Genomic DNA, 12,658 nt, shown 5'->3' on the forward strand with positions numbered 1-12,658 from the left:
GGTGGTGGTGATTGGTTTCTCAGAAGCACAAAAAGATTAAATGAACTTGAAGATGCTTTTTTTTCCGGCAGCAACAGGCGATAGAGACCAGGTGGTGAATGGAATCTATTTGTGATCGAACTGAGAGAGTGAATGCAAATTTAAATCATATTTAGAATTTGACCTATTCAATTGGCTTTAAGATATGGGATGACCGATTCACTTGGCACATGAGTTTGTTCAGTTTGTTTTAAGTTTATTTGAATTTTTCAATGGTTGACCGGATATGATCTGTTTTCAAGTAACAGATTGGGAATAAGTCTTCGTTTTGACCGATTCACATTAGTTATCGTTTAACTAAATAAGATTCAATGCATAAATCCGTTGTACAACTTGCATTTAATTTTGTATTTCTTAAAATTCAGCCTTTGACCAAATATGCATTTTAAGGTAATATATATATATATATATATATATATATATATATATATATATATATATATATATATATATATATATATATATATATATATATATATATATATATTAAATTTCCCTTACATTAGTTACAGTAACCATTTTGGCATAATTCACCCATTTCTTTTAAAGAAATACAGTTTACCCCCTGTATTTTTTTTTCTAAATTTGAGACCACGTGTTTTCATCTACCCACTCTACCGCTTCACATCACTGATACGTGTCCAATAGATCGTTTCCACTGGACAAATGCTCTGAATCATCCACCATTACCCTTATCTGCTCTGTTTCCCAGATTTGACGTCCTGCCCACCATTACCGTACTTCTTTCTCCGCCATCTTCAATACCTCCAATTTCCTTCCCATCGAGCTCCAAATGATTATCTTAATTTTAAGTTCCATTATGAACAGTACCTGACCACGGGTGTTGTTCATGGGTTTGCTTCTATAACCGGTGTTAGTTTAGTTCTCGATTGTTCCACTATCCCACGACTATTATCTTGCTTCAATAGCTTTTCCACCTACTCCGCCTCTTCACCGCTTCTTGCATCGATTTCCGTATGTTGAACACATGTTCTTCATCTCTTTTCGAAATCGATTCAACCCTCCATTTTCCATTAGAGGTCATCGCCATCTCCTTTTTGTTGTAATCGGGTGATGGAGGGGAAGCAAAAGCTACCAAAATGTATCACCTCCATCTACGCACACTAACTCACCTCGATTCCTCCTGGTTTGAAGTCGGGTTTGTTCAGGGTACAGCTATTACCCACCAATACTCTATTACCTCCACTTATTGCGCTCCACTGGTCAGTGTAAGTCGAGAAGTAGATGAGGAAGCTCAAGTTTTTGAGAAGATGTTATTGAAAAAGGTTAATATCAGGTTTTGGTTGATGTGGGTCCTTTGGCGATGAAGAAGCCACTTGATATTTTATGGTGCCCTAGCTGAGGTTTATTTTTTACTCTTGATTCCCTTTTTATACATTATGAAACTGAGACACTAATGAAAATCGATGAAATATTCATTATTTAACCAAGCATCTGATTTATCATATGAATCTAAGCTACATCTGCTAAAATCCTATGTTATTTATTTCAATTACTCACATACACTTTATGCTTTCTAGCTGATTGTCGTATATATTTTTGATCTAATCCAGTAATCCATGCATCTTACTTTGATTTTTAGGTTGGTTTGTGGGATGTCATCTGTATATGTGTATGTGTAATTTGATATGTATGTCTATAGGATCTAATTTATTTGTATGTATGTCTGTTAGTTCATCTGTATATTAACCACCGAGGGAAAACCTTCTTCACAAGTTTCTTAAATTTTGTTGACCAATTGTATGATTGCCTTTGCTTCTAGGTCAATGATGCTCACTCTTCAGATTCCAAAATGGCACCCACAACATCTCTTCGTTATCTGAATTACTCCCCACCGGTTGTATGTATGGGAAACATATATTCCATTCACTGTCTAAGATTAGCTGCTGACCTTCCCTTGATGCACGTACCTGTCTTATGTTCTCCACAAGTGAGTGGGTGACACCAAAATTATCAAAGAAGATTGATAGATATATGCTTTACATGTTAACCGTTACAAAGAATGGTCTTACACATTTAGGGATAACTGAAGATCAAATGAATGAATTAGATAGAATCACATATAGGGTTCTGGTTGTTTCTTCTGTGGGGGTATGAAGGTAAATTTGCAAAATAACATATTCCTTGCACTTCTATATATGTATCTTAATTCTCAACAGTTACCACATTCTTTGTTTTATATTATTTATGTTTTCATTGATGTTATAGAAGCTTTGAGGGTTTCACAACCACCTTGAAAATCTGAGGTAAATGATGTATGAATAATGGTATAAACAATGATATGTTTCTTATATGGTTAACGATGCCAATATACGGGTTGATTTTGGTATCAGTTAAGATATGGATAATAGTATGTGGTATTTGGTTGGAATCGGCAACCAATTCCATTCCATTCCATAAAGAGTTTGGTTGTTCGTATGGATAAAACTCATAGCATATATATATGTCACATCATGGGCATTCTTATACCGTCTTTTTTTTTTTCCTGTTTCAATACTTCAATTTAATATATTTCTATATATTTGGTTTCAGATTTCACTTAAATGGATGGTCACGATGCGATAAAAAAAGGTATCTGTTTTCATTTCTTAGCCTAATGTTTCATCATTTCTTAAACATTTAAATCTTGAATTAAAAATTATCAGTTTTTGTTACAAATGTTGTAACATTTGATAGAAGTGGATCAAGTTTTGAGATCGCCTGGATATTTTTTATGGACATCACAATGTGCTAAAACACAATTTGTTATGTTTGGGGGGTGAGGGTGGGGGGTATGTTACCTTCTCAGACTAAACAACTTCCATTTCCAAATAAACCTTGAATGAAATATTATGAGACCAAAAAATATTACAATAAGAATTTTATTTATCATAGGCATGATTTCTCTATTTCCCATATGACAGCAAATAAATTATTAATTATCAATAATCAATAACTAAGTAATATATAGAAGCAGGTAAATTAATATTAATAATAGATTAATGAAATTGAAAAAATTTAAAAGGTCAATGCTGATTAAGCCATACACCAGGATCAGGATTACATTCATATCGGGTCGCATCGATCAAGTTAACAGCATGTTGGAGCATGGTGACAGGTTAAATTCTATATCTTTATCAATAAATTATTTGTGGTTCCATTGATCCATTCCTCATCTCATTCTTGTGTTTGACTCTGGAATTGGAATGGTGGTAGGTAAAAGGGTGTGAAGAAATACACTGTTGTAGAGAAATAGAATACCCAACTTTGGTCACTTTATCAAAGTCTTAGGAATCGAATGAGCATTTGAACTGGATTCATGCGAAACTGCTTTACCAGGCTGATTGCAAGTGGCTCATTGGTTCGTGTGTGTCACACACAAAAAGCCTTCGTCTCTTTCTCGACGTTAATACAAACATGAAGAAAGCAGATGGCATAGTTTACATACATTGATAATTTCACTGCAGAGGAGGATTAACTTCTTATGTGGTTTAAGATAATGGTAAATGTATGCCCTTTCAAGTCAAAAAGAACCTAAGCCGAAGCATTATGAGTTTGGACTTTTGCATTAAGATGATCTTCATACTTTCTGTTTTTTTTTTAATTGCAGATGGGAGTAACTTCTCTCACAATTGTATCTACAAAGGGGTATAAGATGAAAATGCACAAGGTGATTCCCTTTCTTTTTACCTTACTTTGTTTGTATGCTCATTCATTGTACTTTTTGATGTTTGTATGCAATTACTATCTGCATTAAGGAGTTGGTATTTAGTTTCACTTTTATTTCAGCTTAAAATACTTACGTATGCGAGTTTATGCTTAATCGAGAACCTGGTCATAACTTCTTGGATTCTTATCAACTAATTATTCAATTTAGAGATTCTTATGTCGATAACCTTTTTTGGGATTAAAAAATTTACATTTCAACTACAACTTATATCTTCAAATAATGTTTATTTGATCTCTTATCTTCAATTTTTCATATGCAGTTATCAACAAAGAGGTTCAGGGTAACAAATGCATATTCCATTTGAAGAGTGATCTAAGTTTATGATCATATTCACTTCCGCATATGGATTGATAGACAAATGTACAAAACAACTTCGCAATGCGGAATTATAGATTTAAAATAACCATTTTACTTTTTTGTTGAAAGATATTCTAAAAGTCCAAAATGACCTTGAAGTATGTGAATACCATCTGTCTGCTCATGTCGATGCAAGAAGTAGTGCCCAGAAAAGTTTTTCAGCAAGCAACCATCTCAAGCCTAGATGCCAATGGAAGTAAAGCTCAACATTTGCTAATCAATTAGAAAATGTATAGTACTAGCTCTTTTTTTGTTTAACATTTAAATTTTATTTACTTTATGAACAGTGGGTAGTAGATAACAATAATGTGACGCTCTTTAAACAACTTCCTGGCCCATGCGAAGCATGGGTCACTTTCTAGTTATAATTATTAAGTGACAAGTGTATACATGTTCTTTCTTTGTTTATGTTCCTAAATTTAAGGCATGAAATTTACTCACTCATATACACTACATATTATGTCAAGTTAAGGTCAATAATGCATAAAAAGTTTGAGTACATTGTCTAGTTATTTACCATGAAGAGAAAACTAGAGATTTCTAGGCTTTTTCATAGAATATATAAACATTAGATAGATGGGTGATTGATAAACAAAGAAAAAACTAAAGATTTCCAAGTCCTTTTACTATATAGTGTATCATAATTATAATATACTAGTCGTTTATCTATACAAAGAGACGGACAATTAGAATAGTTTATTTTCATAAAGAGTAAATCACACAAATGGTCCCTATGGTTTGAGGTAATTTGAGCGCTTGGTCTCTAACTTATTTATTTAATTCAGAAAGTCTCTACTTTTTGTTTTTGTTACGTGTTTGGTCCCTACTATTTGTTTTTATTACGTGCTTGATCTGTGTCTTATCTAAAATACTATTATTTAAATACGGAAAAATGATGGGATAGGTAATGTAATGTGAGGGGGTGTGGTTGGGGGTGTGTTTATATAAATATACTTAAAAAATAAAGGGAAAAATAGTTTTTTAGGTAAGATAGGAACCAAATGCGTAAGAAAAACAAACAGTAGGGATCTTCCGAGTTAAAAAAATAAGTTAGGAACCAAATGTGTAAATTTTCCTAAATCATAGGGACCATTCATGTAATTTACTCTTTCATAAATTAATTTCTTTTGGGTGGACAACAATTACTTTTAATTCAATGATTAATTAACTTTAGTAAACATGTGATATAAAAAATAAGACATGATGTATTGGCAAATATCACTAAGTATTAGTTTTAATTCAAAATTTTGTTTTCTTTCCGAAAAACAATGCATTCAACTTTATAAAATCAACCATTCTATCCATGTCTCCTCAACCTCATATGTGGAATTAACTCCATTTGGATTCCAAAACTTACAAAAACTCATACTTTATTATTTTTTTATGTTTTCGTAAATGTCATCTAGCTTTGAGAGATCATCAACTATTCAATTCCAAAACTTTTAAAAACGAATACTTTAATCATTAATGATGTGTGATATATATATATATATATATATATATATATATATATATATATATATATATATAGTTTAAGTTTTAATTTATAAAACGGACTTTATCGCAACCGGGCTAACACACACACACTAGGCAGCGAACCTAATTGTGTAATAGTATAGCTGTGGTAAGAACAGATTTCAAACACAAAGAAAACAATGGTGAATTAATTTGGAGTTTTTGATTATAGGTTACACAAAACAAGCAAAACCAATAAGAATGGTTTTATTTCCAAACCTAAGATTTTGGTTAAAACTCTAGTGGACAGCTTTGATTCAAATTAACACAGTTAGATGGTCATCTAAACATCATTAATTCACCAATAAGGAATAATTAACAATCTTAACACATATGGATCTTTCAATCAAACTTAACAAAAAAAATTAAACACGAATAAACAATCCGAATGGCAATTAATCCACAAATTCAAGGATTCATCCAATCATAAACACAAAGCACAGAGTTTTAACACCCAAATCAGAAAGTAAATGCATAAAAAAATCAATTTGGAACACTAATCATGGTCAACATAACGAACCAAATGATTTCTGGAATGAATCCGCTCCCAATCCTTCAGATCTTCGCTCGTGTCAGCTTAACGGCCTTATGGTAGCCTTCTAGACCCTCAAAACGGCTTCATGGGGGTTTTATAATCGCATGAATTGATCTAGGGTTCAAGGTATATCCTTAGGGATAAGTTTTGGCTCTAATTATAGGTTTCAGCGTCAACACGGCGTGTTAAATGGCCAACACGTTGTGTTCTTCATTAAAATCTCGTATTCTCCAAGTCATCGTCAAGAATCGGGAAGATTCCATTCACCATGGCGTGTTCGTCAGGAATCAACATTTTCTCAACACAAAAGTCATCTGAAATTCTTTCTAGTTTTCAGAACATTTTGAATCCTGTCAATCGGAGTTACGAGCCATGAGATATGACTAAAACACTGACGAAGGGTAAAGTTGTCCAACAACATCCTTCTTTGTCTTCTTTTTGCTTTATTTCCCGTTTTCTTACTCCCAGCTTCTCATATGCTTCCTTTTTGTCCTGAGCATGTCTTCGCTGCTACAAAATATATTTCAAACACAATAAGTACCTTTTGTTCTAGAATTAACACAAAATGTAGCATAAAATAATAATGATAATTTATGAATTATATAATTAAATAAGCACTCATCAATATATTTAAAAGTGACATAAAGAAACAAATTAATTTATTCACACCCTTGGTTTATTTATTATCGAAAAACTTCATAAATGGTCCCTATGGTATTCCGAAGTCTAAAGTTAGTCCCTAAGTTTAAAAAAGTTCATAGATAATCCCTGTGGTTTCAAAACTTTTGATGTTAAGTGAATAGCATTTTCATCATTTCAATACCCTAGGACCATTTATGAGGTCTTCTTTTATTTTAAATAAAAATAAAAAGATAGAAATTTAATATGTAAGGTCTCTCTTTCTGCACCAAAAGAATAACCCGTCTTAAAAATTAGATCACTTCTTTAATTCAATTATTTGTTTATAAATTAACAAAAATGAATTCAGAACATATGTTCTTCACAAAACAAGAATCTGAAACGGAAAAAAAAACTCATAATCAAACTTTAAGAACTGATGTTGGTTTTGAAGAATTATCCATTATTTTTTCGCCCCGATCCAGATATGATTTATAATGTACACCAGTGAGTGGTTTTTTATCTCTACATTTCATTGTTCTTGTTCGATTTTTGTTTTTGTGATTATGTTTTTACATAATTGTAGTGAAATCAGGCTTTCAGCAGCTTTCATACTACTTGGCCTGGTAGCAATCATGCCGTTAGGAATTCCAACCATAACTTAAATTCCAGACTTACCCAGAGCTTTTAATGCACCATAATCGGTATCAAAAAAAGCTTCACCTTTTGGATTTCGGTATCTATCAACATTTTTACCACTGTTTCCGGAGGCAGTGGGTGAAACAATTGTGTGCCCCAATTTGCCCTAATTTTGTTAATTGATTCCAAGAACACATGAATAGAATCCAGACTAGAGATATCAACCACCATAACCCCCCACGAAGATCCGATGCCTGTAATGCAAGAGAAGAGCCTTTAGCGACGAGGAAACAAATGGAGGTAGCAGATAGGAGTGGGTCGTTTACCTCGATATGGACCTGTAAGACAATATATCTTCAAAATCCATTTTGATTCTAACCCCAAATACTTTTCCCTTGACCTTAAATTTATACATCGATTGAAAGATAAGATACGAGAGGAATAGATAGAAGACGATAGTGAAGGAGGGTCTTTGATCAAATTTTTTTTTTGTTGAGAGAGAGGAGAGAGAGAGAGAGAGAGAGAGAGAGAGAGAGAGAGAGAGAGAGAGAGAGAGAGAGAGAGAGAGAGAGAGAGAGAGAGAGAGAGAGAGAGAGAGAGAGAGAGAGAGAGAGAGAGAGAGAGAGAGAGAGAGAGAGAGAGAGAGAGAGAGAGAGAGAGAGAGAGAATTTCATTTATTTTTAAATAATAATAAAAATTCTCATAAATGGTTTATTTAAGGAACAAATATTGACAGAGTTAGCCGTAAGGGCTAAATATTAAAATTTTTGAAAACATGGACTATCCGTAAAGTTTTTTAAAATTAGGAATGAAACTTTAAATTTTATAAAATCACAGGGACCATTTATGAAGTTTTGTTGAATGATGGTGATATTCTTTGAAAATAGATTTTCAATTTCAAGTTATGCATAGTGGTAAAATTCGTTGTCAATCTATCAATGATTATAATCTAAAAACACTGAATCTAACAAATGAGGTTTTAAAATAAATCTTAAAAAGTATATTGAAATTTACATCTTTTAATTGAAGTAATGGATAAAAAGGAAGAAAGAGACACCTCTCTCGGTTTTACACCATTGCATGATAAAGTCTTTTACGGTTCATCCGAGTTCATCCGAGTTTAGACAAATTATATATATTATCGGAAAGTCGAAAACATAGTTGATTGCAGTTTTGGTCCCAAATTTAAACAAAAAATCATTGATAGTTGCACCTGATCAACACAATAGTCGTTAAAAGAAGAAACTTAGAATGTAGAGCACATGGTCGTGTCAAAATTCTATAATTTATATACAAAATAATAAAAACAAAGAAACTAGAGATATCGAAACTAAAACAAAACAACAAATTGAAAACAAAATATTTATTTAAACAATAAAGTAAAGCACAAGCATTGACACACATATGGACACACACAAAACCACATACAGCCACACATGCATGGACCTCAAACTAGGACGGGCAATAGAACGGTTTTTGTCAATGATCCGATCCAAACCATTAATAATTATATGAGTTTGGAACATCTTTTTGATCCGTTTACCCGTTAACGATCCATACCCGCTAACCCTTTTATTAAAAGGGTCCGGTATGAATCATCACTGATCCTTTCCATTTATAACTCACCCCGTATAAAATTTAGAGTTATAAATTTATATTTTACACAACTTAAAGTTTACTTTTAATTCTAATCGAAAGTCCCAAGACTAAACTATTTTTACATAGGGATCGAGGACTCGACTTCTAGACTTTCAGTGTTCTAACAAGAAACATGATGTCATTTCATTTATATTTCATCAACCAAACAGTTATTTATCAATCGGAAGAAAGTTTGCAATTGCTATTCTTTATCAATGCAATCAACGGTCAAAAACCAGTCAGAAGTTACTGCAAAAATGATTTTAATTCCAATCAAAATTCCTTGAGTAAGTAATGTGTTATTTAAATCAACATTTGTTTTATTTAATAAATATTATTTTGAGGTTTAAGTAAAATGTGTTTGATTATTCAAAAAACCTACGGGTTACAAGGCGAGTTTGGATATTGGTTGATTCGACGAATAAGTGTATGGGTTTGATTATTCAAAACCCTCTAGATTACAGCGCGGGTTTGGATCGGAATTTGAAATTTGTTAAATTGGTTTGCATCACGGTAGATTCGCTCCAAAACCGCCTCATTGCCAAATCTACCTAAAACATAGCTTTATTCCAACTTCAATACCATGGAAAGTTTCTTTTTATTTACGAAATTACCCATCAAACCTAAAATCTAACAAACATGAAACACCAATTTTTTGTTTTCCTAAAAGCACGAATGTTGTCAGTCTCATCTAAATACATGGATGACGGTTGCATATAAAACAAATAAATAATGAGATGTACCAGTTTTCTTACAAATATAAACAATCTGCAAAATGGATAGTAATTCATTGTAAAATGCACATGTCGTCATTTGTGTACCACCTACCTAAAAGACAAAAAAAAAAAAAAAAAAAAAAAAAAAAAAAAAAAAAATAGAAACTTGCTGTAGAAAAGATAGAAAATCAAACCTATAATTGTAACATCCCAGAATTCATGACTAAAAGTTTCATTTTTAATATAACTAAAACACATTTGTAACTTGGTCCACACATTGAAAAGCATTTCAAATAAAACATTTATCAAACTTCATTCTCATAAATCACATATTGCGGAAAACATAGGTGTATGTGTTGTGATCGCCCCGATCTCCTTTATTTCAAAACTGGAGGTACCTGAAACCAAAACTGAAAACCGTAAGCACGAAGCTTATTGAGTTCCCCCACCATAACACATACAATTCATAATCATACTGCCAGGCATACCGGGGTGCCCGACCTACCCCTATCAGACATACCGGGGTGTCCGACCTACCCCTGTCAGGCATATCGGGGTGCTCGACCTACCCCTGTCAGGCATATATGGGTGCCCGATCTCCCCTCCGGTTTATTTCAACCAGTTACGGGGTCTATTTCACCCCTATCAGTAACACATAATATCATATCATAAACATAATGTCAGACATATCTGGGTGGTTTATTTCAACCGGTTATGGGGCCTACTTCACCCCTTGTATTACTACTACCATATAATAACATAGCATAAAAGCACATAAATCTCTACATATAGTGGCATACAAGACAATTATCACAAATACAATCATCTCTACTATAAACAACTACTAATGGGCCGGCATTGGTGCCTTCGACCCACTCATACAGGGAAGGTAACTCAACTAACACTGCTGAAGTTCCCTTCAAGAAATCCTTAGTTGTTTCCCTGGCAACTCCTCAAGCTATCGATACCAAAATATCACCCAATTAGCAATTGGGTCCCAACCTGTGATCCGTAATCCATACTTGGGGTAAAATTACCATTTTACCCCTGTCCCAACAAGATTCTTTAACTAAAGCCTAAGCCCAAAACCAAATAAGCCTAAACTGTGAAATCCATAAGAGCCCACTACTCCTCAAATATGCCTTCCCTATAGTCCAACATATTCATAGCCTAAAATATCTGATTTCTGATGGCCCACAATGGCCCAAAGTAGCGAAGTCCAATGAATGGCCCAAACCAAGGCCCAATTGTGTGAAACCCATTCCGACTGAGTACGTCGGGCGTACTCAACTAAACGCAGGGCGTACTGGGTTCGTGACCGATGATTCTACGCATAAGACAACCTTCTCAAGACAACTGAAACCCAAACTGAACTTCCATTCTGAAGACTCAAACCTCAAACTTCCGCAATACCATTACTGCATTTACCAGATCTAGATTCTATAATGGTCTGTCTCCCCGACAGACCGCCTACGCTGAAATGATACCATGCCCAAGCTTCATCGAATAACTGGCCAACCATAATGCTTCTCCTTCGAGTAGAAGATTCATCCCTGCAACGATTAGACTCAGAGGAGAGCTGGGTAACAGGGTCAAATCATTTACTCTGAGATTATTTGATCCCGCTGTGAGTGACTTAACATTACCCAAGCAATCAGTTACCCATCCATACATGAAGTCCTAAAACATTAATACTGCCCGAGACTCTGAACTGACCCGAAACACTGAACTGCCTCGTGGCTGCTTTCCAAATTCCATTAAGACCTCCCTGGTCTTAATTCGTTTGCTAGTCATCTGAAATATCGGGTTCCGGCCTGGTTTCTGAGCCATAAAGACTCCCACACAATCTCCCCACCTAACTTCCGAACGAAATCCTCATCTGTCAGTAGTTGCCATCAGTTATCTTGCCACTATGGCTCTAACAACCTTCTGATCCAACCGATCGGGTCCATACGTCGAATCCTGACACCACCAAATCCAAGGCTAAAAGTGAGTGCTACATTACCAAAGGTAGTCTTATATCACAAACAACCTTATACGGTCCTTCGCTTCCTTGATCCCATGACTACAGTGGTGTCACTACGATCTTATCACTGGCTTAACCAGGTCTAATTCATCTGGGGAAATCCGTAACCAAAGATTTTCCATGCCCTCACTGTTGCACTGGAACTGGTGGGTGCTACGGTTCTTCCCGCGATCTAACAACACTCCCATGCCATCTACCAACCTAGTGAATGCTACGGCTACCCTCGCAGTCTTACAACACTCTAGCACTATCTGACAACCTTGTGAATGTTATGGCTACACCCGCAGTCTTACAACACTCTAGCACTATCTGCCAACCTAGAGAATGCTACGGCTACCCTCGTAGTCTTACAACACTCTAGCACTATCTGACAACCCTATGAATGCTACGGTTACACTCATAGTCTTACAACACCTTCCACACTATCTCTACCGCCGACCATGGTCTTACTGCTGCTTACCAATCCGAGCATATCCAAAGTCGAGCACACACACGGTCTAACATCCCAACTGATCTTAAGTTATGATTGGAACCCCAACCTAAGTTCCCGAAGCCTATTATCCGATGCGAAGAAAAGGAACGAACCAAATGTTGGAAAGTTTTCCGAACTCCCAACTCACATAATCCTTAATCTAGAAATCCCCTCGACCGCCTTCCTCCCTGGCGGGGATGCGAAACTCATACTATTTGCACACCTATTTCTTCTTCTGAGCACCTAATCGATTCTCCCCCACTTAGATCTGACTAAGTCTTCACGGCACGTGAGAATTGAAGGATTCCCAATCCTTTCTTACTTTCTAATAATTAACTGTTGACAATATGCGCTTACCAATGCTAGTGATCAA

The 12,658-nt window shown here is 34.8% G+C and overlaps 1 long non-coding RNA gene across 6 annotated transcripts; it reads left to right on the top strand.

Annotated features, from left to right (window-relative positions):
- The first annotated feature begins 670 nt into the window (after nt 1-670).
- Nucleotides 671-4,526, top strand: LOC145101678 (uncharacterized). Of its 6 annotated transcripts, XR_013705761.1 has the most exons (8): nt 671-1,403; nt 1,823-2,159; nt 2,269-2,306; nt 2,593-2,631; nt 3,092-3,157; nt 3,256-3,541; nt 3,650-3,709; nt 4,029-4,526. It is a non-coding gene; the product is annotated as an uncharacterized LOC145101678 (long non-coding RNA). The 6 variants fall into 6 exon arrangements; XR_013705763.1 differs by having other exon boundaries at nt 1,823-2,306; nt 3,065-3,157; XR_013705760.1 differs by having other exon boundaries at nt 1,823-2,306.
- Nucleotides 4,527-12,658: the final 8,132 nt, after the last annotated feature.

This window comes from Lactuca serriola, chromosome 4 (genome assembly GCF_051521515.1).
Source record: "Lactuca serriola cultivar US96UC23 chromosome 4, Lser_US96UC23_V15, whole genome shotgun sequence".
Taxonomy (NCBI): Eukaryota; Viridiplantae; Streptophyta; class Magnoliopsida; order Asterales; family Asteraceae; genus Lactuca; species Lactuca serriola.